The 25,746-nt window shown below is 37.7% G+C and overlaps 1 pseudogene; it reads right to left on the reverse strand.

The window, feature by feature from the left end:
- Positions 1 to 4,943: 4,943 nt before the first annotated feature.
- Positions 4,944 to 24,042, reverse strand: LOC149991543 (succinate dehydrogenase [ubiquinone] iron-sulfur subunit, mitochondrial pseudogene; annotated as a pseudogene).
- Between the last annotated feature and the right edge of the window lie 1,704 nt (positions 24,043 to 25,746).

Below are 25,746 nucleotides of genomic sequence, written 5' to 3' on the forward strand. Positions count from 1 at the left end.
TTTTCTCCAATAACTTTATTAATTTGGAAACTTTAAGTATGTTGGCTATCTCTCACTATTGGATTGTAGTGGGTTGAGGCCAGGGGTGCTGCTAAATATCTTCCAATGCATAAGACAGCCCATAGCAAAAAATTATTTGGCTAAAATGTCAATAGTACCAAGAAACTTTGCAAACCACTTTTGACACATTTGATCAGTCACAGAGCCTTTTCCATACACTGCATAAGTCTTTTTTCTTTGCATTTCAGTTGCATTTTTACCTTTCTTGAGATAATAAAGCATAATATGCTGAAAATGTTGCATGTTTTCTTCCATCTTCAATATTAAAATGGCTTCACAAAATTACCAATCTGATAAGTTTTTTTAATGCACTCTGATATGACAGCTGTCACAATACAATCTAACAAAATTACTTCGAATGAAGTTAAAGAAAACTAAACATTATTAGAGCCATCATATGGAAAAAACATAACGGACTTTTTTGCCAACCCGATAAATTTTGAAGTGTAGTCAATGTGTGGAAATTGTAGCAAATAATTGGAAATACTAGTAAAGTGACTTAACAGAGAAAACATTTAATCCAGGCTCTTTTGATTTTTTCCCACTTGAAGCTATCTTACTCTTAAATGAAATTAAGTTTCTACTTCTAAATCTGGTGTCTGCCATTTAGTTCTAAACTAAAAGCTCTGGTTGATATTTAACTACTTGGGACAGATAAGAAACCAGACATAAAAATTTGATTTGAGATAACTTATTTTTTTAGAGACTACACTGCATAGGAAAACCATAGATCAGTGACTTGAGACCCTCTTTACATTCTTGTCCATCTCTGTTTTTAGTTTCCTCACATGTCATTTCTCTTCTGAATATAATTTACTTTTCAGTGCTGGAGTTGTGAGTTTAATCAAAAGGATTTATCAGGAAACACTAACAGCTTCTAAAAATTATTTATTACTATTTGTAGATTATCCCTGTCATGGTAGGACTTATCTCAAAATTGGTACTACCTGGCTTTCTTTTTGGCATTAAGACTTGCCTGAAAAGAATCAGAGTCTTGGCTCATCAGCAATTATAACTTTACACTTTGCAGTGCACTGTAGCTCACAAAGCTTTTACACTTTTGTCCTCATTTCATCTTTAGGCAGCTCAGTGAGAGCTGTACTTGGTGACTCAAACAACTGAAGTTTTGCATGTGTAGTTGCCCAAGGAGAGAGCCAGCAAGCAACTGAGTTGAGATGAGACTCTAGATTTATTTTTCCTAACCTAGCAAGTTCTTGGTCTTTACTGTAAACAAGCCTAAGATACTGCAGTACTGCCCTCTATGCTGCAGGATTTTTTGTGTACTTGCTTATCTCTAACAGTAGAAATGGCTTCAGATTTCAATAATGTTTAAATGTCAGTGACTCTCAAATGTAATTTGTCTTTGGTTCTGAAATCAGCTGGCCAAACTAACCTAATAACATGGGGCTTTCGTTATTTAATTAAATCATAAGAGAGGCAGTAATAAGGAACTTTCTCACATCAGCAGCAGGGGTTATCTCTTTTTATTACTTTAGCTGTTTCTAGTGGAAATTTTTGCTGCTGTAGAATAACTAGAAAATCTAGTTCCATTCCGATCTGACTGACTTTTCCTTTTCTGGACTCTTGATCAATCAGTTGCATTGATAACTCTCCCCTACTCTAACTTCTGTTCATGTATCAGTTTGCCTTTCTAATATAGTTAGGACTCAAAAAAAAAGCTTTTTATTTTGAGTTTTCTCATTTGCAAAAGCACTAATGATGGCAGTTTTTTCTACTCTTAGTACTTTTAGAACTCTTAAGACATAATCAGAGTCCAACAGACTTAATTTCATGAAAACACTTGGCAGATGTATGTATCATGGGCAGTGAATAGGCCCTGCTTAGATGTATAGTAAAAATAAGCCTAGAATGGGAAAGCAAAAATCTGTCTTGCCATTCATCAAATCTTGATAACAAATACAGGTAAAGCCAGCTACAAATGATCAGGAAACAACATTTCTCTCCAGGTAATCAATCATAGCTGTAAAATATCATAAAAACCTCCCCATTAAAGAAAACACAACATGAAAATTTCTCCAGTTTATTTTATGATGCTAACATTAATATAAAAACTTGGCATTGATAATATAAAAAGAAGGAAGGAAAGAAAGTAGAGAGGGAGGGAGAAATAACGCTATAGAACAATATCACTTAATTGAAAATAAGCTCCAGAAATATATTAAAAGAAAGGTATGGTATGATGTGAGGACAAAGAAATCTAGTCAGCCTTCCTCACCCTGGATGCCCTGGTATAGGCTCCTAGAGATAACATTAGATAGGCTTGCACAGTGCACTGGCAGTTATATAAACATCGATGTCATATTTTTGGCTAGTAGCCAGCTTTGTTTATACATATTAAAGAGGTGGAACCCCCACAACAGTGCTCGTGTTCAGGTGCAGCAAGGAGCAAGTATTAGGGCAGGGAGCGAATGGAGGAGCAGCACCAAGCGCCAGCGGGCACCAAGTGCTGAGCAACGGAAAGATGGAAGTACAAGTGAGATGCTATAAAGTCTGCAATAAAGGAACTGTCAGAGATTCCAACCTTGCTTTGCATATTTTACCTGATTACCAGACAAAAGGGATCTGCATTCATTTGGCATGGCATATGAGAAAGGGACAAGCGTGGTTTAAGATTTAAAAAATCTATCAACCTAATTCATTAAAGAAGCAAATTTAAGAAAAAAATGTGATTAAAACTATTGATTAAAAAGCATTTGATAAAATATAGCCAGAATTTCAAGTCACTACTTTTCTCTTATGAATTGAGAAACTGTTCTCTAAAGTCATAGACTTTAGAAATAAATGTAACTGAAAGTAGATCAATAAGATGAAATCCTCTGCTTTTGCCTGCAGCATCTGAGTCTCTGTGACAGAGAAGCAGATAAGAGGCTTCAGGACACAAAATTGCACATCTGCCTTAACTTTGTTGTTCCCAAGGACACAGACTTGATTGAGACTATTTCACAATGGAGACCTGATGTTGATATCCTTACATATTGCCTTGCTTTGCTTTGAGCCCATCATTTAATTAAGCTCCACCTTACTCTCAAATTCTATAATAACTACCCTTTCTTTTGATGAGAGATGCCCCATGACTCCTTTGTTGCTCACTCTCACTTACTGCAATGAGTCAACACTACAGGTTTTTCCCTGGTGGTTTGAGGCTGATTGAATGAAATAGATGACCAAGGGGTTGGTTGGTTTTCTAGGAAAAAAAAATTCTCTTAAAAAGGCACCAGTTCAAGACTGTTTCTGAAGGAAAAAGAGCTGAGTTGGTTATATGTTAGCTATTTGGAGTTTTGTAAATTGCTTATAGCCACAAATTTGGCTAAAATGTAGCTTACCAAGGCCTCACTGTCATTTCCAAGTAGTTCCTTCCCATTGCCCATGCACAACCAACTCAATCTTCCACTTGAAAATAAGAAAGAAATTCAAGTACCTTTATGCTAGCTCTTAGATATAGGTTTTTCTTAGAAAATGTCATTCTTCAACAAACTTCTCAGTCTTTGCTAAAACATGATGAGAATCTTCAGTAATGAAATGAGTTAATCTTTGGAGATATGACTTCACCTATGACATAGAGCGCTTATGAAAGCAACCTGGCCTGATTTTAGACTAAGCAGTCGTTCCTTGGCCACACACTCTGTGCCTGTGAATGTCAAAAACCTAAAGTTCATAGCTGGCCATCTCTTAAGTTTTCTATCTCTGTTCTGCCTTATTTCTCATATAGATCTGCAAGTCACAGTAACAAAATAGAAAATTTAACTATCTTTTTCTTCATTAAGTCTCTCTAAAAGACTCTGATTCAGATGTGACTTTAATCTCACAAGTAACTTCTACCTCAAATTCCTCAATGCTATTCTAAAATACCTAAGCAACTAGCTATGATGAAAACTTGAGCCTAAAGTGATTGAGTTAAGTCATATCTTTTAAGGTATTTGGGGCTTGACTTGGCCTGCAAGGACTTTGACATTGCCTCTAAATTTCTGTGCTTCCTGTCCATATCTATTTCTGGCTCAGTTTCCCAGTCTGTGAAAGGGTAAATTGTTTCATTCTGTGTGGATAAGCTTCATTGGATTCTGGAAATTTTAGAAATTTCCTATTTGGTTTTCAGAGGTCCCCTGGGTCTGTGAGACAGGCTTTGCTTTGCAAAGTTTTGCCCAGCTGCATGAGTACTTTTTACCTACTAGGGCTCCATGTGGCTACAGCTCCATTTGAATCTCTGTGGGCATCACATAGGGCTACTCTTTCAGGCACCTATAGGTAACATTAACTATCAGTAGTTTTAAATCAAAACAAGGGCTCTACTCAGCTGCAGCTATGTTGTGATAGCATATGGAGCCTAAAACCAGTTGGGGACCCCTAGGAATAGAAGAGGACTATTTGGCGGGAGAACAGTGAGGGTGTGGGAAAGCTGGTTGTATATGAAGCTGAGAGTGACTGGTAGGCCAGAGGAGCTCCACAAGAGAGCCAGATAATGTTGGAATAGGAGGCCTGGACTAGTATAAGCAGCAGTGTTCATGCTGTGTCAAACTTAGATGTAAGAAATCTTAAAGGAAAGTAGCCAGTAAAAGCATCAAGTTTCCAAATCAGATGGAAGATAATCCACTCTGTTCACAAGGGTAACTAGTCCAAAAAACCCCATGAAATATTGAGCAACAGAGTATGTTGATATGAGAAGGCTAAATGAAAAGGCTGGGGACTTCTAGGTTCTATAGTATTGGTATATATATACTAGAGGGATAGAAGCTGTAAATGGTGTGGAAGTGTTTTGTTGTTGTTAATAAATTAGAAAATAATGACCTTTGAAAGAGTTCAAATTAGACATAAATTATGTCCACTGAGCTAGTTACAAGTCACATTCATCATGAAAACAGTTAAACTCATGCTTTCTTCTTCTTGTAGGTTGCCATCATTTTCTTGATTTTGGCAATAGCTTTTCCTGGATTCAGCCCCTGGGGACAGGTTCATGATGATGTGGCAGCAATATAAAGAGATGGTGTCCTGCAGTTTGGCCAGGCACCCCTCCATGAAGTCATCTCTGGAACTGATCATCCAGCAATAGGCCTGCATAAGAACCGCAGGTCCCAAATATTTGTCTCCATTCCACTAGTAGCTGGGGCAGCTGGTGCTGTAACAGACAAAGAGAATGCACTCATACAGCCCATCCAATCTCTCCCAATCTTATATGGACTGCAGATGCTGCTTGCCTTCCTGGGATTCATCCTTCTTCAAATAAGTCTCAATGGATTTCTACTGAACATAGAAGTTGCTCAAATCAGAACAAGATCCTTTATAACACACATTTGCAGAAGAGGGTACATTTTTAGTTGACTTTGTTGAGGCCTGTGTTGACTCCATTGATATTCATTGCACAAGAGGCACAGATACGTTCCCTGTATGATCTTCAGAAGGTCAAGGTAGAATAAACTTCATTCTTAATCTTGATTAAAGTATAAAAGACCATAGGAACACATTTATTCAAATCAGTTTCATAAGTTTGCATATGAGGTTTATCTCCAGAATTGCCTGGGTCCCACTGGTAGATGACAGGTTTCTTTATTTATTTTTAAGTATATTTTATTGATGATGTTGTTTCACTAGTCCCAGTTTTTTTCCCCTTTGCTCCCCTCTGACCAGTACCCCTTCCCTCTGAAATCCCACCCCCCTTAGTTCGTGTCCATGGGTCATGAATATAAGTTCGTTGGCTTCACCATTTCCTATATTATTCTTAACTTCCTCCTGTCTATTTTGTACCAACAAATTATGCTTCTTAATCCCTGCACCATTTCCCCATTTCTCCCCCTTCCCCCTCCCAGCTGATAACCCTCCAAATGATCCCCATACCTATGATTCTGTTCCTATTCTGGTTTGCTTAGTTGGATTTTGTTTTTATTTTTTTAGATTCAGTTGCTGATAGTTGTGAGTTTGTTGTCATTTTAGTGTTCATAGTTTTGATCTTCTTTTTCTTAAATAAGTCCCTTTAACATTTCATATAATAATGGCTTGGTGATAATTAACTCTTTTAACTTTACCTAGTCTGGGAAGCCCTTAATCTGCCCTTCCATTCTAAATGATAGCTTTGCTGGATAGAGTAATCTTGGTTGTAGGTCTTTGCTTTTCAACACATTGAATACTTCTTGCCAGTCCCTTCTTACCTGCAAAGTTTCCTTTGAGAAATCAGTTGAAAGTCTTATAGGCACCCCTTTGTAGGTAACTCTCTGCTTTTCTCTTGCTGCTTTTAAGATTCTCTCTTTATCTTGAACCTTTGGCATTTTAATTATGATGTATCTTGCTGTGGTCCTCTTTGGATCTAGCTTATTTGGGACTCTCTGTGCTTCCTGGAGTTGTACGTCTATTTCCTTCACCAAATTTGGGAAGTTTTCCTTCATCATTTTTCCACATAAGCTTTCCATTTCTTGCTCTTCCTCTTCTCCTGGCACCCCCATGATTCGGATGTTGACACGTTTAAATTTGTCCCAGAGATTCCTAAGCCTCTGCTCATTTTTTTCATTTCTTGTTTCCTCATTCTGTACTGGTTGACAGTTTTTTCTTCCTTGTATTCCAAATCATTCATTCGAACCCAGGTTTCCTTCTCTTCACCATTGGTTTTGTGTGGATTTTCCTTTGTTTTACTTAGCATAGCCTTCCTTCATTTCTTCCTTGTGCGTTTTCCATACTCAAGCATATCTGTCAAGCCTGTGAGCATCTTTATCACTAGTGTTTTGAATTCTGCATCTGTTAGGTTGGCTATCTCCTCATCCATTAGGTTGGCTATCTCCTCATTGCTTAGTTCTCCCACTGGAACCTTGATCCATTCTCCCTTTTGGGCCATACTTCTCTGTCTCCTCCTCTTGGCAGTCTCTGTGTCTGTTTTCCTCTGTGTCTTAGGTAGAGCTCCTGTTACATTGTAAGGGGCATAGCCTTAGGTATTTGTCAGTACAGGGCAACCCATTCACCATGTTGTGGTGCTGTATGTGGGGGAGGCATCCGAGAGGGAACAATGCTGCTTGCTCTGCACTTGCCCCTTTTCTAGGCACTTCTCCCACTTTTGTATGGGACTGGCACCTCTCTAGCTGTTGCCCTGGCTGTCGTTCCCGGATTGGGTGGGTCTGTGGATGTTCTATGATCATGGGGACCTTTTAAACAAGAAAACTCTGCTGAAAGACCAGCAGTTTCTTCCTCTGCTCCAACCCCCACTGGTTTGCACAGTCAGAAGCAATGAGGCTTGATTTTCTCCAGCATTGGGACCGTGAGCTGTGTGGTCTGGTCAGGAGCTGGGAATGCTTCTCAAGTGTCCCTCCCCACTTTTTAAAACATTTGACTGCACTTTCTGCCAGCCTGCTGCTGCTGCTGCTGCTGCCACACCACGTTCTCTCCACCCTGGCTCCACCCCTCCTATCTGTATGGATGAGTATTTCTTCTTTCTGTCTTTGTTGGACTTCGATGCATCTTGACTTTCTGGAACTACTGGTTGTCTCTAGTTTTGAGGTATTTGTATTCCTTCTTAGATGTGGAGGGAGACCCAGCAAGTTCTGTCTAGGCCTCCATCTTGGCCAGAAGTCCGAATGGCAGGTTTCTTGATTTGAGGGAGCTGTGGCTGCAGCTAGCTGTCTGGACCCCACAGCCAGCTCTCCAAAGGGCTATTTCTGTGAACTCTCTCCTCAAGAAGTCTGGCCGCTGCCACCATCCTGGCTCCTGACACCAAGTCCCACTCCTTAACTCCCAGGTTGCTCTCCTCCTGCATTCTGAAGAACACTGTAACACACAGCCAGCATTCACACAGCATCACTACCTGCAGAGAAGATGCGGAGTTGGAGGCAGGTTCCAGTTTCCAGGGTGGGAGGAGGGAAGGCAGAGAAAACCTACATGAGCATGTGCAGTTACTGAGGGTCCCTGGTGTGGAACTGTTTTTAGTGTGAGCTATTGCTCACGAAAGTAGAGTAGGCACTAAATTCATGTTATTTGTGGGAAATAAAATGACATGGGTGTTTTTAATACTCCACTAATCTACCTTAGATACCTGAGAGTAGTGGTGTGGGGGTGGGGGTGAATTCTCGTGCAGACTTGAAGAACCTTGAGCTTATCCTCAAAATATGGCTTGGGCTAGAAATGAAGTGGTTAAGTCCACAAGTTATATTTTACTAAGCAAGGTGGTAGTGGCTGGAGTAAATGTGTTACCCATGTTAAGTCTGAAGTATGCTATTTCTTTGAAGACGTCCTCCAGGGTACTGCCACAACAGCCATGGGAAAATCAATACAAAGCCCAGAGATGCTCAAAACTTGGAAGAGTGAAAGTTCTTCAAGTTTCTACATGTTGTTCTAAGCCAAATTCAGGTGCCACAGGAGTTTCTCAAAAGTTACCTATTATGTCAGGTATAATCATCAGGGATCTGTATATTCCAGGTGTATGAGGAGGAAAAGGTGAGCACATGCCTCTTGAAGCTATTGATTTTATCTGAAGCAAGATCCCAAGGAGATAATGCCCAGGTATATTTCCCTAATTATATCCACATCCTTGAATTTTATCCTTGCTGTGGGTGGTCATCCATTCATTATCTAAGCCAGATTGTTTTCTCTAGCTTCAGTAGCAGCTAGAAGCCCTTACTGAAGTCTGGAAAGGCTAGGAATTTCCCAGAGGTACAGTTTAGTGAAGGCCTGTGACCTTCAGATGTGAACGATCAAGAGAAATTAAATAATGGGCGACAACACTCTGATCTTGGTAACATAGCAGAGGTCAAACTTGTCATTAGTTAAGTCCTGGAACAACCCCTGCTGTAATTTAGTGTCAGAAAACATAGTCTATCTGGCTTCCAAAAGGAAGTCTACTTTTGCTATGGGCTAGTTCCTGGGAATTAGGCCAGTTGTACAGGTATTTAAGACTTAGGAACAACTCCTTCTTGAATTCTGTACTTGATTTTCTCTGTGTTTAAAATATTTGTAGAGACAGAATACTTATAAAATGAATATAAAGAGGAAGGCACTATGGGACATGTGGAAATGCCTGGTGACACAGCTTGGAAAATAATTGCTGGATCTTGAGGTACTACTGATGAGGTTAATAGCCACAGGCTCAGTAAAGTCAGTAAGGTAAAACAGAAGTCTGTTTTACAGGGGTGGTCTTGTGAGGCATTGTTCACTCTAGCAGGGGCTCCTCATCAACAGATGGCTTATATTTTCTTCTGGACCAAGCCTTGGTCCACAAATCTGCTAATTCTCTTTAATAGACCATCACATAGAACTAGACAGGTTTATTCAGTCACACTGCTCAGAGAGAACAAATAAATATGGGAATGAAAAATATAATATAGGGTCCTGCTGGTCAATGTCTACTCCTGGGCCAGGGTGGTTCCTAGCAGTAGGGGCAAAAGTTTTCTGAACCTGGGGCACCACAGTGTGGCAGCCTACCTGTAGACCATATCCCCTCAATATCAATATGGCTGGCTGAAGGATCCCATTTTCTGTTCTGTGGAAGTAAGTGGGAAATATGTGTAGGGAGGTGAATGTAGCTGACCTCCAGCCGTTCTCAAATCTACATATTTAGAGGCTGGGAAGCCCATTGGGTTTGGTTACTGCCTCTCACACCTTCATGCACCTTTTCCTGGGCTTAATAACTAGCCCAGTGCCATTGCTCATTCATGTATGTGCATGGAGCGCATGTATGTACATGGAGCACATGTCTTAGGGTGAAAAAGTCTGTAGTTTCTTTATGAATTACCAGATTTCATGACTAAAGCTGTGTGTCTGCCTTATGTTTCCCCTTCCTAGTAAGCTGGGACCTGAAGAATTTGCATTTCTGTTCCGTATGAATTTTGAATTCTGTGTTTCTATATTTAGTTATAACTGAACAAAACAGTTGGACAAATAGATAGACTTAATGAGAAGTAGTCTGGCATGGTAGCAAGGTGGGCATTACAGCATCAACACAATTACTGCTTGAAATAATGGGCCTAATGTTTGTTCATTTGAGAATGTATTTATTATTTTAAGCAAACATACAAGATTATTTTTTAATTGTTTTTCTATTATATTTTACCCCCTTTGCTCTCCCCTGCTCCACCGAACTCTCCCCACTCTTCCACAGTCCATCCCCATTTAATCGTCCATGTCCATGGGTCATTCATACTAGTTCTTTGACTTGACCCTTCTCTTTCTTTCTCCCCTTTTCCTCCTCCCCTCTGGTCAAGATGATTCTTACTAATACATTTTTATTTTTCCTGACCTAGTGGATTCTCTGCAGTCCCAGTCTTTTCAAGGACAGCTGAGTTGCAAAGCTGTACTATCTTCATCAGAACCATGGAATCTGAGAGGTTGGTTTAATGTGATCCAATGGATCAATGAATGGGCCCTGTAATGGGAGAGAAAACACTGACTCCTAAACCTGCAACCTTCCTTCAACTCTAATTTGCTCACCTACCAAGGGAAGCTTGCAGGATTGGGGCTACCTTAGAAGAAGGAGTTTTGGTATCCTGATCTGACCCTGAGCCTAGGAAATGATCTGGTCAGTATAATCAGCTTGGGCATGTACCAGACCTTGGGTTTGATGGACCATTGGTTGGCTACCTCTTAAATTCTGCACTTGATTGACACTAAAGCAGTGTCTATCCCCCAGAACAAATCTCCTTCTTTTCAAAGTGGGGCCAACTAGTTTTGTTTTTATTTGGCCAGGTCTCCCATTGGTCTGTTATATTTCTTTTTCTTTTTGTTTTCCTTTTTCTAAATTGTTTTTCTATTACAGTTGTCCCATTTTTCCCCCACTGATATGCCACCCACACAGCCCACCCCTTCTCCCACAGTCATTCCCAATTCCGTTGTCCATATCCAAGTGTCATTTATACATATCCTTTGACTAGATCCTTCCCCTATTTAGCCCCTTCTCTCCCACCCCCCTCCCCCATGATACTGTGTTATTCGGGTCTTCGTTAAATTTAGTTCATTTGTTTGTGTTGTTCATTAGTCTCCTGTATCAGGTGATATCATATGGTATTTTTCTTTCATTGCCTGGCTTATTTTGCTAAGCATAATTCTCTCTAGTTCCATCCATATTCTTGCAAATGGCAGGAGTTCCGTCTTTCTTTCTGCTGCATAGTATTCCATTGTGTAAATGTATGATAGTTTTTGAATCCACACATCTACAGATGCGCACTTAGGCTGTTTCAAACACTTGGCTATTTTAAACAGTGCTACTATGAACATAATGGTGCATAAGTTCTTTTTTTGTGTGTTTGTCTGTTTATTTATTTATTTATTTATTTATTTATTTATTTATTTGCAACTCTCTGATGGCTAATGATGTTGAACATTTTTCCATGTGTCTATGGACCTTCTTTTTTTTTTTTCTTCCCCATATGGTTGGTTCCCTTTTCATCTTGCTGAAGTTTTCTTTTGCTGAGCAGAAAGTCTTTAGTTTCATGTAGCCCCATTTGTTCATTCTTTCCTTCATTTCCCTTGCCTTAAGAGATGTATCAGTGAAAATATTGCTATGTGGGATATATGAAGTTTTCCTGCCTATGTTTTTCTCGAGGACTTTTATGGTGTCATGGCTTACATTTAAGTCTTTGATCCATCTTGAGTTTATTCTGGTGTGTGGTGTAACTTTTTGATTTAATTTCATTTTTTTGGAATGTCCCTGTCCAGTTCTCCCAGCACCATTTGTTGAAGAGGCTCTTCTCACTCCATTTTATGTTCCTTCCTCCTTTGTCAAATATTAGTTAACCATACAGACCTGCGTGTATTTCTGGGCTCTCTATTCTGTTTCATTGATCTATATTTCTGTTCTTATGCAGTACCAGACTGTCTTGATCACAGGGGATTTGTAGTATAGTTTGAAGTCAGGTATGGTGATTCCTCCTGCTATGGTCTCCTGTCTCAAGATTGCTTTGGCTATTTGACGTCTTTTTTGGTTCCATATAAATTTTTGAAGTATTTGTTCTAGGTCTGTGAAATATGTTACTGGCATTTTAATAAGGATTGCGTTGAATCTGTAAATTCTTTGAGTAGTATGAATATTTTAATGATTTGGTTCTTCCCATCCATGAACATGGTATATGCTTTCATTTATTTGTATCTTCATTAATTTGTTTCTTCAGTGTTATGTAGTTTTCTGAGTACAGGTCTTCAACCTCTTTGGTTAAGCTTATTCGTAGATACTTTATTTTTCTTGTTGCTATAGTAAATGGGATTATTTTTAGTCTCTATCTCTGATATTTTATTGTTGGTGTACAGAAATGCCTTTGATTTCTTAATATTGACTTTGTACCCTGCTATTTTGCCAAATTCACTTATTATATCGAGTAGTTCTTTAGTGGAGTTTACAGGGTGTTCTTTTTTATTTTTTTTTTATTTTTGGTTTTTCAATTACAGTTGTCCCATTTTCCCCATTTTTCTCACCCACCCAGCCCATCCCCTCTCCCGCAATCATATCCCTCCCCGTTGTCCATGTCCATGAGTCATTTATACAGGTTCTTGACTAAACCCTTACCTTACTTATCCCCCTTCTCTCCCTCAACAGGGTTTTCTATGTATACTGTCATGTCATCTGCAAATAATGACAGTTTTAGTTCCTCTTTCTCGATTTGGATGCCTTTTATTTCTTTTTCTTGTCTGATTGCTGTGGCTAGGACTTCCAACACTATGTTGAATAGGAGTCTGGAGAGTGGATATCCTTGTCTTGTTCCTGATCTCAGGGGGAATGCTTTCAGTTTTTGTCCATTGAATATGATGTTGGCTTCAGGTTTCTCATATATAGCCTTTATTATGTTGAGGTAGGCCCCCTTTATTCCCATTTTACTAAGTGTTTTCATCATAAATGGGTGTTGTATTTTATCAAATGCTTTTTCTGCATCTATTGATATGATCATGTGGTTTTTGTCTTTCATTTAGTTTAGGTGCTGTATTACATTTATTGATTTGCAAATATTAAACCACCCTTGCATCCCTAGGATGAATCCCACTTGCTTGTGGTGGATGATCTTTTTCATGTGTTGCTGGATCCTGTTTGCCAATATTTTGTTGAGGATTTTAGCATTTATGTTCATCAGTGATATTGGTTTGTGGTTTTCTTTCTTTGTTGTGTCTTGACCTGGTTTTGGAATTAGGGTAATACTGACTTTGTAGAAAGAGATTGAGAGTTGTCTCTCTTCTTGGAATTTTTTGGAGTAGTTTGAGAAGGGTTAGCCTTAGTTCTTCCCTAAATGTTTTGTAAAATTCGCCTGTGAACCCATCCAGTGTAGGACTTTTGTGTGTCAGGAGTTTTTTGATTACTATTTTAATTTCACTTTTTGTTATTGGTCTGTTCAATCTGTCTACTTTTTTATTCAGTTTTGGGAGATTATATGTTTCTAGAAATTTGTCCATTTCATCTAGGTTGTCAGGTTTCTTGCCATACAGTTGTCCATAGAAATTTCTTACAATCTTTTGTATATCTGTGATATTGGTCGTGATTTCTCCTCTTTCATTTCTGATTTTTCTTTATTTGGGTCTTCTACTTTTTCTCTTGATGAGGCTACTAAAGGCTTGTTGATTTTGTTTATCATTTCAAAGAACCAGCTCCTACTCTTGTTGATCTTTTGAACTGATGTTTAGTGTCTATATCATTTAATTCTGCTCTGATCTTGATGATTTACTTCCTTCTACTTGCCCTGGGCTTTGTTTGTTGTTGTTGTTGTTTTAGTTCTTGTTGCTGTCAGGTTAGATTTTTTATTTGAGATTCTTCTATTCTTTTTAGGTAGGCCTGTATTGCTATGAACTTTCCTGTCACGACTGCTTTTCTGTGTCCCATAGTTTTTGGGCTGTTGTGTGTTCATTATCATTAGTTTCCAGAAACTTCTTGATTTCTTCCTTGATGTCATTGTTAACCCAGTCATTATTTAATATCATGTTATTCATTCTCCAAGAGTTTGAATGTTTTTGATTTTTTCCTTAAAGTTGATTTCTAGTTTCAAGGAATTTTGGTCTGAGAAGATGGTTGATATACTCTCAATTTTCTTGAATTTGTTGAGGCTTGTTTTGTGTCCTACCATATAGTATATCTTTGAAAATGGCCCATGTGCATTTGAAAAGAATGTATATTTTCTGCTTTGGGGTGAAAATTTATATATATATTAGTTAAATCCATTTGAACTAGTGTGTTGTTCAATGCCTCAATATCCGTGGTGTTTCTTTGCTTCAAAGATCTGTCTATTGTTGATAATGGGGTGTTAAAAGTTCCCTACTATGGGTGTGTTGCTGTTGATATTTTTCTTGTAGTCTTCTAGTATTTTCCTTATATATTTGTGTGCTCATATATTGGGTGCATATATGTTTACCAGGGTGATATCTTCTTGATGGATTGTTCCATCAAGTATTATGAAATGCCCTTCTTTGTCTATTTTTATGGCCTTTGCTGTGAAATCTATTTTGTCTGATATAACTATTGCTATTCCAGCTTTTTTTTTTTCATGTCCATTAGCTTGGATTACTTTTTTCCATGCATTCACTTTCAATCTATGTATATCTTTTGTTTTGAGGTATGTTTTTTTTAGACAGCATATATGTGGGTCATATTTACGTATCCATTCCTCTACCCTATGTCTTTTGACTGGAGCATTTAATCCATTGACATTTAAGGTTATTATTGATAGGTATTTATTTATTTCCCTTTGTATCTGCGTTTTTTTTCCCTCTCTCTTTTTCTTTTTTTTTTCAATTATTCCCAAATTTTATTATTCAAATTAATTTTTTTTATTTCTTTCCTCCAATACACAATAAGAAATACATTTTGCATCATTTGCATCATAGTCAAGTCCTCTGTTCTCCTCTGTTTTCCTCTTCTTTCTCTGTCTCACACAGATACACACAAACCCATGAAATAATTTTTTAAAAAACTAATAATTTTCTATACACATGCCCTGCACCATAATTTCTATCTTTTCTGTTCAGTCCTATCAGTTTCTTTTTTTGTTTGTTTGTTTGTTCCCACCTTAATTCCTTTATAACTTTTTTTTTCTTTTATTTTTTGGTTTTTCAATTACAGTTGTCCCATTTTTCTCCCATTGCTCCCCCCATCCAGCCCATCCCTTCTCTCACAATCATATCCCTCCCCATTGTCTATGTCCATGAGTCTTCCATACACGTTTCTTGACGAGACCCTTCCCTTACTTATCTCCCTAATCTCCCTCCCCTCTCCCCCCTACTGACTACTATTCTAGTCTTTGCCTATTTAGTTCGTTTGTTTATGTTGCTCTTTAGTTTCCTGTATTAGGTGATATCATATGGTATTTTGCTTTCTTTCCCTGGCTTATTTCACTAAGCATAATTCTCTCTAGTTCCATCCATGTTGTCGCAAATGGCAGGAGTTCCTCCTTTCTTTTTGCTACATAGTATTCCATTGTGTAAATGTACCACAGTTTTTTGATCCACTCATCTACAGATGGGCACGTAGGCTGTTTCCAGTTCTTAGCCATTATAAACAGGGTTGCTATGAACATAGGGGTGCATAAGTTCTCTTGAATTAGGATTTTAGGATTTTTCGAGTATAATCCTATCAGTGGAATTGCTGGTTCAAAAGGCATTTCCATTTTTAGTTTTTTGAGGTAATTCCATACTGTTTTCCATAGTGGTTGCACTAGTCTGCATTCCCACCAACAGTGCACTAGGGTTCCCTTTTCTCCACATCCTCGCCAACATTTGTTGCTTGTTGATTTGTTGATGATGGCCATTCTGACAGGTGTAAAGTGGTATCTCATTGTGGTTTTTACTTGCATCTCTCTGATGGCCAATTATGTTGAGCATTTTTTCATGTGTCTATGGACCTTCTGTATGTCCTCTTCAGAGAAGTGTTTGTTAAGGTCCTTTGCCCATTTTTTAATTGGGTTGTCTGTTTTCTTGATGTTGAGTCATATAAGCTCTTTATATATTTTGGAGATGAGTCCCCTGTCTGTGATATCATTGGCAAATATGTTTTCCCATATGGTTGGTTTCCTTTTTATCTTGCTGATGTTTTCTTTTGCTGAGCAGAAAACTTTTAGTTTGATGTAGTCCCATTTGTTTATTTGTTCCTTTATTTTTCTTGCCTTACGAGATATATCCATGAGGATATTGTTACGTGGGATATCTTTAATTTTCCTGCCTATGTTTTCCTCTAGAACTTTTATGGTATCACGGCTTACATTTAAGTATTTAATTCATTTTGAGTTTATTCTCCTGTGTGGTGTAAGTTATTGGTCCAGTTTCATTTTTTTGCACGTCCCTGTCCAGTTCTCCCAGCACCATTTGTTAAAGAGGCTCTTCTCACTCCATTTTATGTTCCTTCCCCCTTTATCAAAGATTAGTTGACCATAGAGGCCTGGGTTTATTTAGGGGCTCTCTATTCTGTTCCACTGATCTATATGTCTGTTCTTATGCCAGTACCAGATTGTTTTGATCACAGTGGCTTTGTAGTATTGTTTGATGTCTGGTATCGTGATTCCTCCTGCTGTGTTCTTCTGTTTCAAGATTGCTTTTGCTATTTGGGGTCCTTTTTGGTTCCATATGAATTTTTGGAGTATTTGTTCTAGGTCTGTGAAATATGTCATTGGTATTTTAATAGGGATTGCATTGAATCTATAAATTGCTTTGGATAGTATGGCCATTTTGATGATGTTGATTCTTCCCATCCAAGAACATGGTATTTGCCTCCATTTATTTGTATCTTCCTTAATTTCTTTCTTCAATGTTGCATAATTTTCAGTGTACAGGTCTTTTATCTCTTTGGTTAAGTTTATTCCTAGGTACTTTATTTTTCTTGTTGCTATAGTAAATGGTATTTTCTTTTTTGCCTCTGTCTCTGATATTTTATTGTTGGTGTATAGAAATGCCTTAGATTTCTGTATATTTATTTTGTACCCTGCTATTTTGCCAAATTCACTTATTATATCGAGTAGTCTTTTAGTGGAGTTTATAGGGTTTTCTAGGTATACATGTCTGCAAATAGTGATAGTTTTACTTCTTCTTTCCCAATTTGGATGCCTTTTATTTGTTTGTCTTGTCTCATTGCTGTGGCTAGGACTTCCAACACTATGTTGAATAGAAGTGGGGAGTGTGGACAGCCTTGTCTAGTTCCTGATTTCAGGGGGAATGCTTTCAGTTTTTGTCCATTGAGTATGATGTTGGCTTCAGGCTTCTCATATATAGCCTTAATTATGTTAAGGTATGCTCCCTTTATTCCCATTTTGCTGAGTGTTTTCATCATAAATGGGTGTTGTACTTTATCAAATGCTTTTTCTGCATCTATAGATATGATCATGTGATTTTTGTCTTTCATTTTGTTTAGGTGATGTATTATATTTATTGATTTGCAAATATTAAACCATCCTTGCATCCCTGGGATGAATCCCACTTGATCGTGATGTATGATCTTTTGAATGTATTGTTGGATCCTGTTTGCCAAAATTTTATTGAGGATTTTAGCATCTATGTTCATTAGCGATATTGGCCTGTAGTTTTCTTTCTTTGTTGTGTCTTGACTTGGTTTTGGGATTAGGGTAATACTGGCTTCATAGAAAGGTTTGGGAATTTTCCCTTTTCTTGGATTTTTCGGAATAGTTTGAGGAGGGTAGGAGTTAGTTCTTCCCTAAATGTTTTGTAAAATTCGCCTGTGAAGCCATCCGGTCCCGGGCTTTTGTGTGGAGGGAGATTTTTGATTACTGTTTCAATTTCCCTCTTTGTTATTGGTCTGTTGAGACTTTCTACTTCTTCTTGATTCAGTTTGGGAAGGTTATATGTTTCTAGAAATCTGTCCATTTCTTCTAGGTTGTCAAATTTCTTGCCATATAGTTGTTTGTAGTAATTTCTTATAATTGTTTGTATTTCTAAGGTCTCAGTCATGATTTCTCCTCTTTCATTTCTGATTTTGTTTATTTGGGTCTTCTCTCTTTTTTTCTTGATGAGCCTGGCTAGAGGCTTGTCGATTTTGTTTATTTTTTCAAAGAACCAGCTCCTACTTTTGTTGATTTTTTGGATTGTTCGTTTAGTTTCTATGTCATTTAATTCTTCTCTGATCTTGATGATTTCCTTTCTTCTTCTTGCCCTAGGCTTTGTTTGTTGTTGTTGTTCTAGTTCTTGTAGCTTTAGGGTTAGACTTTTTATTTGAGATTCTTCTAGTCTTTTCAGATATGCCTGTATTGCTATGAACTTCCCTCTTAGGACTGCTTTTGCTGTGTCCCATAGGTTTGGGGCTGTTGTGTGTTCATTGTCATTATTCTCTAGAAATTTCTTGATTTCCTCTTTCATGTCATTGTTAACCTGTTCATTATTTAATAGCGTGTTATTCATTCTCCATGAGTTTGGGTGTCTTTGATTTTTTTCCCTGAGTTTGATTTTTAGTTTCAAGGCATTGTGGTCTGAAAGGATGCTTGATATGATTTCAATTTTCTTGAATTTGTTGAGGCTTGTTTTGTGTCCTATTATGTGGTCTATGTTTGAAAATGTCCCAAGTGCCTTTGAAAAAAATGTATATTTTGCTTCTTTGGGGTGAAAAGTTCTATATATATCAGTTAAGTCCATGTGGTTTAGTGTGTTGTTCAATGCCTGTATATCCTTGGTGTTTCTTTGCTTGGATGATGTCTATTGTTGATAATGGAGTGTTGAAGTGCCCTACTATGAGTGTGTTGTTGTTAATATCCTTCTTGTGGTCTTCTAGTATTTGCTTTATGTATTTGGGTGCTCCTATGTTGGGTGCATATATGTTTATCAGTGTTATATCTTCTTGATGGATCGTTCCTTTAAGTATTATGAAATGTCCTTCTTTGTCTCTTTTTATTGCCCTTGCTTTGAAATCCGTTTTGTCTGATATGAGGACTGCTACCCCAGCTTTTTTTTCAGGTCCATTTGCTTGGAATATTTTTTTATATCCCTTTACTTTCAGTCTATGTAAATCTTTTGTTTTGAGGTGTGTTTCTTGTAGACAGCAAATATGTGGGTCCTGTTTTCTTATCCATTCTGTTACGCTATGTCTTTTAATTGGAGCACTTAATCCATTTACATTTAAGGTTATTATTGACATGTATTTATTCATTTCCCTTTGTATCTCTGTTCTTCTACTCTTTCTTTTTTTGTTTTTTCTCTTCCTTTTTCTTAGAATATTCCCTTCAGCATCTCTTGCAATGCTGGTTTGGTGGGGATGTATTCTTTTAGTCTTTCTTTGTCTGAGAAACTCCTTATTTCACCTTCTGTTTTGAATGAGAGCCTTGCTGGGTAGAGTAGTCTTGGTTGTAGGCCTTTGTTTTCTTTTGTTTTGTTTTTTTGTGATGAGTTATTTTAATATATACTCTCAGAAACTTTTGAATATGCAGTACAGTATTATTAATTAGTCATCATGCTTTAATCATACCCACATGACTTTTTTTCTTTTTTTAAAAATGTATTTTATTGATTATATTGTTACAGTAATTACAACCTTCTACCCCTTTCTCCCCTCCACCCAGCATCTCCCTCCCACAGCAATCCCCCCCCAAGTCCATACCCATGGTTCATAAATACAAGCTTTCCCGCTTCACCCTTTCATATATTCTTCTTCTTCTTCTCTCTCTCTCTCTTTTTTTAGTAAATATGTGATTAATTAATTATGTTAACGATAAAAAATAACAATCCCTCCCTCTCAGATATTAAAACCCTTTGTAATCTTATAAAGGACAATGGGCCTTTGTTCTTTATTGCTTGAAATATATTTTGCCATTCCCTTCTGGCTTGTAGTGTTTCTGTTGATAAATCAGTTGATAACCTTATCAGAGCTCCCTTGTAGGTTATTTTCTGTTTTTCTTCTTGCTGCTTTTAGCATTCTCTCCTTGTCTCAATGTTGCCATTTTAATTATGATGTGTCTTGAGTGGGCCTTTTTGGGTTCATCTTCATTGGGACCCTCTGTGCTTCCTGGACTTGCATAACTTTTTCTCTCATCAAGTTGGGAAAATTTTCTGTCATTACTCTTTCCATCAGGTTTTCTACCCCATTCTCCTCTTCTTCACCTTCTTGTGTCCCTATGATACAAATATTTTTTCATTTTATGTTGTCCAGCAGTTCTCTTACACCCTCTTAATTCTTTTTCAGTCTTTTTTTCATTTTGTTGTATTGTCTGGGAATTTTTTTCTATATTTTTCTCTAACTCACTGATCTGAGCCTCTACTTCGTTTATCCTGCTTTTGATTGATTTTTCTGCGTTCTTCAGTTCAGAAATTGTATTCTTCTTCTTCTTTTTTTTTTTTTTTTTTTTGGTTCTTATTGATAGTTTCTATGTCCTTTTTTTATGCTGGTTTGTTCACAGTAAGTTCCTTGTAACTTCCCTGGAGTTCTTTGTAGTTCCCCTGTAGTTCATTGTAGTTTTCTCTGAGTTTGTCAAATTCATTGAGCTTCCTTATAACCATTTTTTTAAAAATTCCATATCTGATAATTTGCTTACTTCTGTTTCATCTATCTCTCTTTCTGGGGATTCCTCTTTCCCTTTTATTGGGAGGTTGTTTCTGTGTCTCCCCATGTTGGTTGCTTCTTATTTGTTTTTGTTTCTTAGATTTGTCTGCTTTGATTTCCCACCTTAGTAGTATGAAATTCTTTATAGGAGACCTGGGGGATTTAGTGGTGCAGTTTCTTTGATCTCCTGACCTTGGTGCCCTTGGATGCCCTTTAGGCCATTTGTTTAAGCTGTCTGGTTGTATTTTCATTACTCTGTGGTGGATTCTTCCCTCTGGCTAGTTGACTGAGAGTCACTCTGCCCACCTTGTCTTGACTTCTTTTGTGGGGATGCTGTTAAAACATATACACACAACCCAAGCAAGAAACCCACACCCTCCAAAATAACCCCCGCCCACAATCACACTATCAGCAGCAAGTGAGCCACTATTAATATAAATCTAAAAAGGTTTAAACTATTATACAATAGGAACAATAGATAAGAGTTGTTTTAAATGAAAGGAAGATGATTTTTGAGAGGGAAGATGGTAAAATAATAATAGTAGCAAGTAGAGTCAAGGCTATGTGAGAAGTAATATTTACATCGTATGTTGAAAAAGGGGGGTAAGAATGCAGAATGAAGTGAGAAAGTGGAAGTGTATAGTATTAGATTTATATAGCAGTTATATGCTATACATTTAGTGTGAGAGAGAGGATAAACAAAGAAGACAAACATAAAAAAAAATTAAAGAAGAATAGGAGGGAGAGAAGGTAGGAAACAGGTTAAAGAATGAGTTTTTTCCCAGTACAACCTTTGGGCGCTGTCTTATTTTTCTGAATCTGCCCCTGGTCAAAATTCCATGGGTTTCAAATCTTTTCTGGCTGGCTGGCTGTTAGGAGATCTAGCTGGATTGTGAAGTTGCTATTCTCTCACTTGTGGGCCTGCCTCAGCTTTCTGCTGTGAGCCGCACTTAGTTGAGTCCACTCTCCCATGGTCCTGCAGCACCCTCCAGCCCTCCTCAGGCTTGTCTAGCAACGCTGTTCTGCTGGTGAGCCAGTGCGCATGCCAGTAGTCCCTGCCCAGCCTCAGGTCCTGTCTCCATTTTTCCTCCAAAAATGTCTCTGTGTTGCCTCCAAGCTACAGCACTGGCCTGTGTCCCTGCCTGATGGAGCCTTGTTGGATGCCTATGTGTGCCACTTACCTGCCTAGTGTCCCTACTGAGTCTGCAGTTATGCCACAGCTTTCCCGTATGGACCCCTCTCACCATCTCAGTTCTGCTTTTTTGTTTGGTGGAGCCTTGGTGCAAGTGCTTGGGGTGCAGGGTTGCCAGCCAAGGGAGTCCCCACCTAGACTCAGCTCATATAGTTTCTCACAGTCCAGGCTGTTCACTGTCTTCCCACACCTCCAGCTGTTTCAACCAAACCTTCTTGCTGACTCCCTCCGGGACTTTGCTGGTCATGGCAACTATGGCAGGGGGAAGTTTCCAAGCAGATTCCAATTAATGTGACAGTCAGCAGCTGCTGCTTTTGGGTGCAGTGTGGCAGAGGCGCCGGCCTGGGAAGCCCAGCAACTCCTGTTGGGGAGCTCGGGCCAAGCTTTCTGCCCTCTTTCATGCTGTTCCCATACTCGCTTCCCTGTTCGCCCTATCTGAAATCTGCTCTCACTCACTCCACTCCATGTTGGTACTCCAAGTCCTTCTGCGATGGGAGCAAGCAGACAACACTGCTGCCTACTCCCCTGCCATCTTCTCGCCTGATCTGTTATATTTCTTGTTAAGAGTTTCTCATATATGAAAGACATCCTAATGCATTTATTATATCACCTATATAATCATTTCCCTGCTGAGACCAGGGAAAATAGCCTTTGCTTTATAGACTTTTAGCCTCGTTTTGTAGTGTTCCATAATAATAACCTTGGGAATTTCAAAGGTACCCTATTAAATTTGAGGTTATTATTGGTGGAATCTGCTTCTGGGACAACAAGTAGACAAGACTTACATTGAGAAGGAGATGCCCATTTTTATTGGACGCACCAGGTAAATATCTGCTTGTCTGACTCTAGGAAGAGGAAATTTTGAGGAGGGGCAAGTAAGAAGGTGAAGAGGAAGCTATCTCAAGTTGAGCAAGGAAGGTAGTTGAATTTATTTAAGAAACAGAATAAGCAATTATTAAAAACAGAAATCAACCATATGCATAGGCAACTTTAGCTTCCAAAAATAACAGCCAGGTGTGGCTATCATTGAGTCAGACAGCTAATAATCATGGCATACTACTTTATTCCCAGCATCTGAGATGAGTACTAGTTTCCAAGAAATTTACATTCTACCCCAGTGAGATTATCTAGTTTTTCTAGCATATAAACATTTATTCTCTACTGGTTTCTGAACCCATGTAATGGGGATCTCTTTGGTTAAATCATGGAGACTTCTATTCAGTGAAGTATCTATAATATACAGTATTCCCTCACTTATCATAGGTATTACATTCTAGACTCCCCCACAAAGTAGGAAACTTACACTTATTCTACACTCTTAAACCTATGTAACTTTAACAACATACGTATACAGTACCACAAAATCCCGCGATATAGTGAAAAATTCATGATAAATAATTAAATATAATGTTTTAAAAAATCCCTTGATACAGTGAGGCCACAATAAGCGAACCGCAATATAGAGAGTGACTACTATATATATCCTCTGGGTGGGAGTTCAGGTTCTGGAGCTTCCCAAAGAACTTGCTTATAACTCCCAGCTATCCTAACCACAGAGCAAATGACCTCATAGTTATCATGTTTTTCTCTGTTAAAGTTTTTTACTAGGACAGGAATATTCAGTTAGATGCCTTTGATCCCAGGGACTGTAGCCCATATTTCTATTATCTGACCTTGTTAGAAAAACTCATCTTCCTTACATCCATAAAGTAGTGGTGAAGATCTCCAAACTAACATCAACTCTGCTACCCACAATAATAATGCTAAAGAAAGTTGAGGAATTTTTCTGAAATAATCAAATGTAGCTCTGCAGACATGGCCATTTGGGGCTGATATAAGAACCTGCCTTACAAATTTGCATATAATAATTACAAACAAGCTATCTCTCAAATATCTATTTGTGTATTTAAGGGTTAAAGTCTTTTCATATAGAAAAGCCAAAGGCTTCATCTTTCCCTTTGCTCCCAATCACATTGGTGATATTGACCATTTCAGTATGCAATATTAAATTGATGCAGGAAAAAGCCAGAGGCTCATTGTCACTAGCTATATTTCAGTGTAGCATTAAAAAAAAAATGCTATCATGATACCTCCTGCCATTTGGAAGATGTATTCCTCTACACAGTTACAGGCAGGGGCTCTGTGTTTTGGGTTTTTTTTTGTTGTTGTTGTTGTTTGTTTTTACATGGATCACTTTGGCAGTCTGAAATGTGTATAAAAGTCTAAAACAAAACACATGATGTACTGATGACAGCCACCAACTGGATGCTCTGAGCAATGTTTCTGCTGCCTCCATCCTTACCACTTCTATCAGATTAAAGCATCTCTCAGGTTCAGTGCCTTCTTGGTGCCTAGTCTCTTCCTGGGTCATTGTGTCTTTCAGAATCTCATGCTGTCCTTGTTTCACAACCTTCCTGAGATTTTCATTTTTCATCTGGAGGCTTGTAGCACTTCTACTGCTGAGAAAAAGTTTCAAGACTGTCCCCTGTACTATAATATTGAAAACTCACATTTTTAATAAAAAATGAAATACACATTTCAATGATTTTAATCTATTTCCAAGTAAAAAATAAATAAAAAAGAGATGAGTATTTAACTGTTCTCTGATAGTTGTGATCATAACTTCAGAAGTGAAGACAAGTACGACAAATATATATCTGAATATGCAAAATATCCTGAGCTGATTTTCCCTTTAGTATATGTGAAAAGATAAAATTATTCATGCTTCTGCTTGGAGATCAAGTTAGAAGAATGCAAAATGAAGGGAAGAAGGACAATCATATTCAACTCAAGCCAATATTAAAAGGCAGAAGAAGAAAGGATCAGTATTGATGCCACAATATGGCTTGAAGAAGGGGATATCTAGACATTTGCAAATGGCAAAGATGAAAAGTGGGGAAAAAGATCTCAACTGGCAAATGATTGTGCTGAAGTAAAGCAAAGAGTGGGTCAGGCAATTGCTAGTATGGTTCATAAATTGAAGGTCTGCTTGAGGTAAATGCTCAAAAGGATGTTTCAAATGACTTCAGTTCCCCTCAGCATTTTTGCTACTTGAATTCTGAGTCTGTTAGCAATGCAAATTCAGAAAACATTGATACAACCAAGAAAGTGACACTGAGGCTATGCTCATAATGAGGAGTAATGGAAGACTGAGATTTGGAGAGCCAGAGAAACTGACATTTACACATAGGTGATTGGACTATTGCTAAGAGCGTCCACATAAATCTTGATGGGAAAGTGCATGTAACAAATTTCTCAGGAGGCAAAGAAGAAATGTTGAAAATAATAAATGCCAAACAACAAATAAAGACCTTGCTGCCCTTTCCTGCTGTACTTCTTTCTCTTCTTTCTTACTGACAAAGAGCACATCATCGATATCTTCTGAAAATGTGTGTGATTTTGAGTATTCAGCATAAGAAAAAAATGTTACTTTGCAGTCTGTGATACATCATCAAAGAATCATTTTTAGAACTGAACAATTTTGTGAAAAACCAAGAATGTATAGCAGTCTGTTTCAACACACAAAGCTAAAACATATAATAGTAGTATCTTTTAGTTTGAAAAGGTTTTCCTCTACTAATGACTGATAACTAAATGGTAAGTTTTGTATGACATGCTGGATTTCCAAATTATTTTCTTTGAATCTTTCCAAATAAATACTTAACTGACAAAAAAAAATTAAAAACAAGGCAACTAAATTCCAAGAATGAGGTAGAAGAATACCAAAAAGAAATCATAATCATATTTACCATTTAGCAGTATATCAAATAAGGTCAGTATTAAATACTGGCTTAATCATAAATTGATATAATATTAGAGTGGATGGAGGCTGGCATTATGTAATAGTGCTAAATCCTCATCTTCCATAGTAACTAAACTTATGAAATATTAAAAGTTAGAAATATGTAAACCTATTATCATCATAAGTGTTGAAGCCTATGTTGTTTTGATCGAGTAATATTTACATAAAATAGAATTTTAGAATTCACAAAGTGCTACATGACACTGTTATCCCAATTAAAAAATAATGTACCTAAGAAATATACTAGAATGAATCTAATACAAATATCTTTGA

The sequence above is a fragment of the Furipterus horrens genome, unplaced genomic scaffold (genome assembly GCF_987537825.1).
Source record: "Furipterus horrens unplaced genomic scaffold, mFurHor1.1.pri manual_scaffold_17, whole genome shotgun sequence".
Taxonomy (NCBI): domain Eukaryota; kingdom Metazoa; phylum Chordata; class Mammalia; order Chiroptera; family Furipteridae; genus Furipterus; species Furipterus horrens.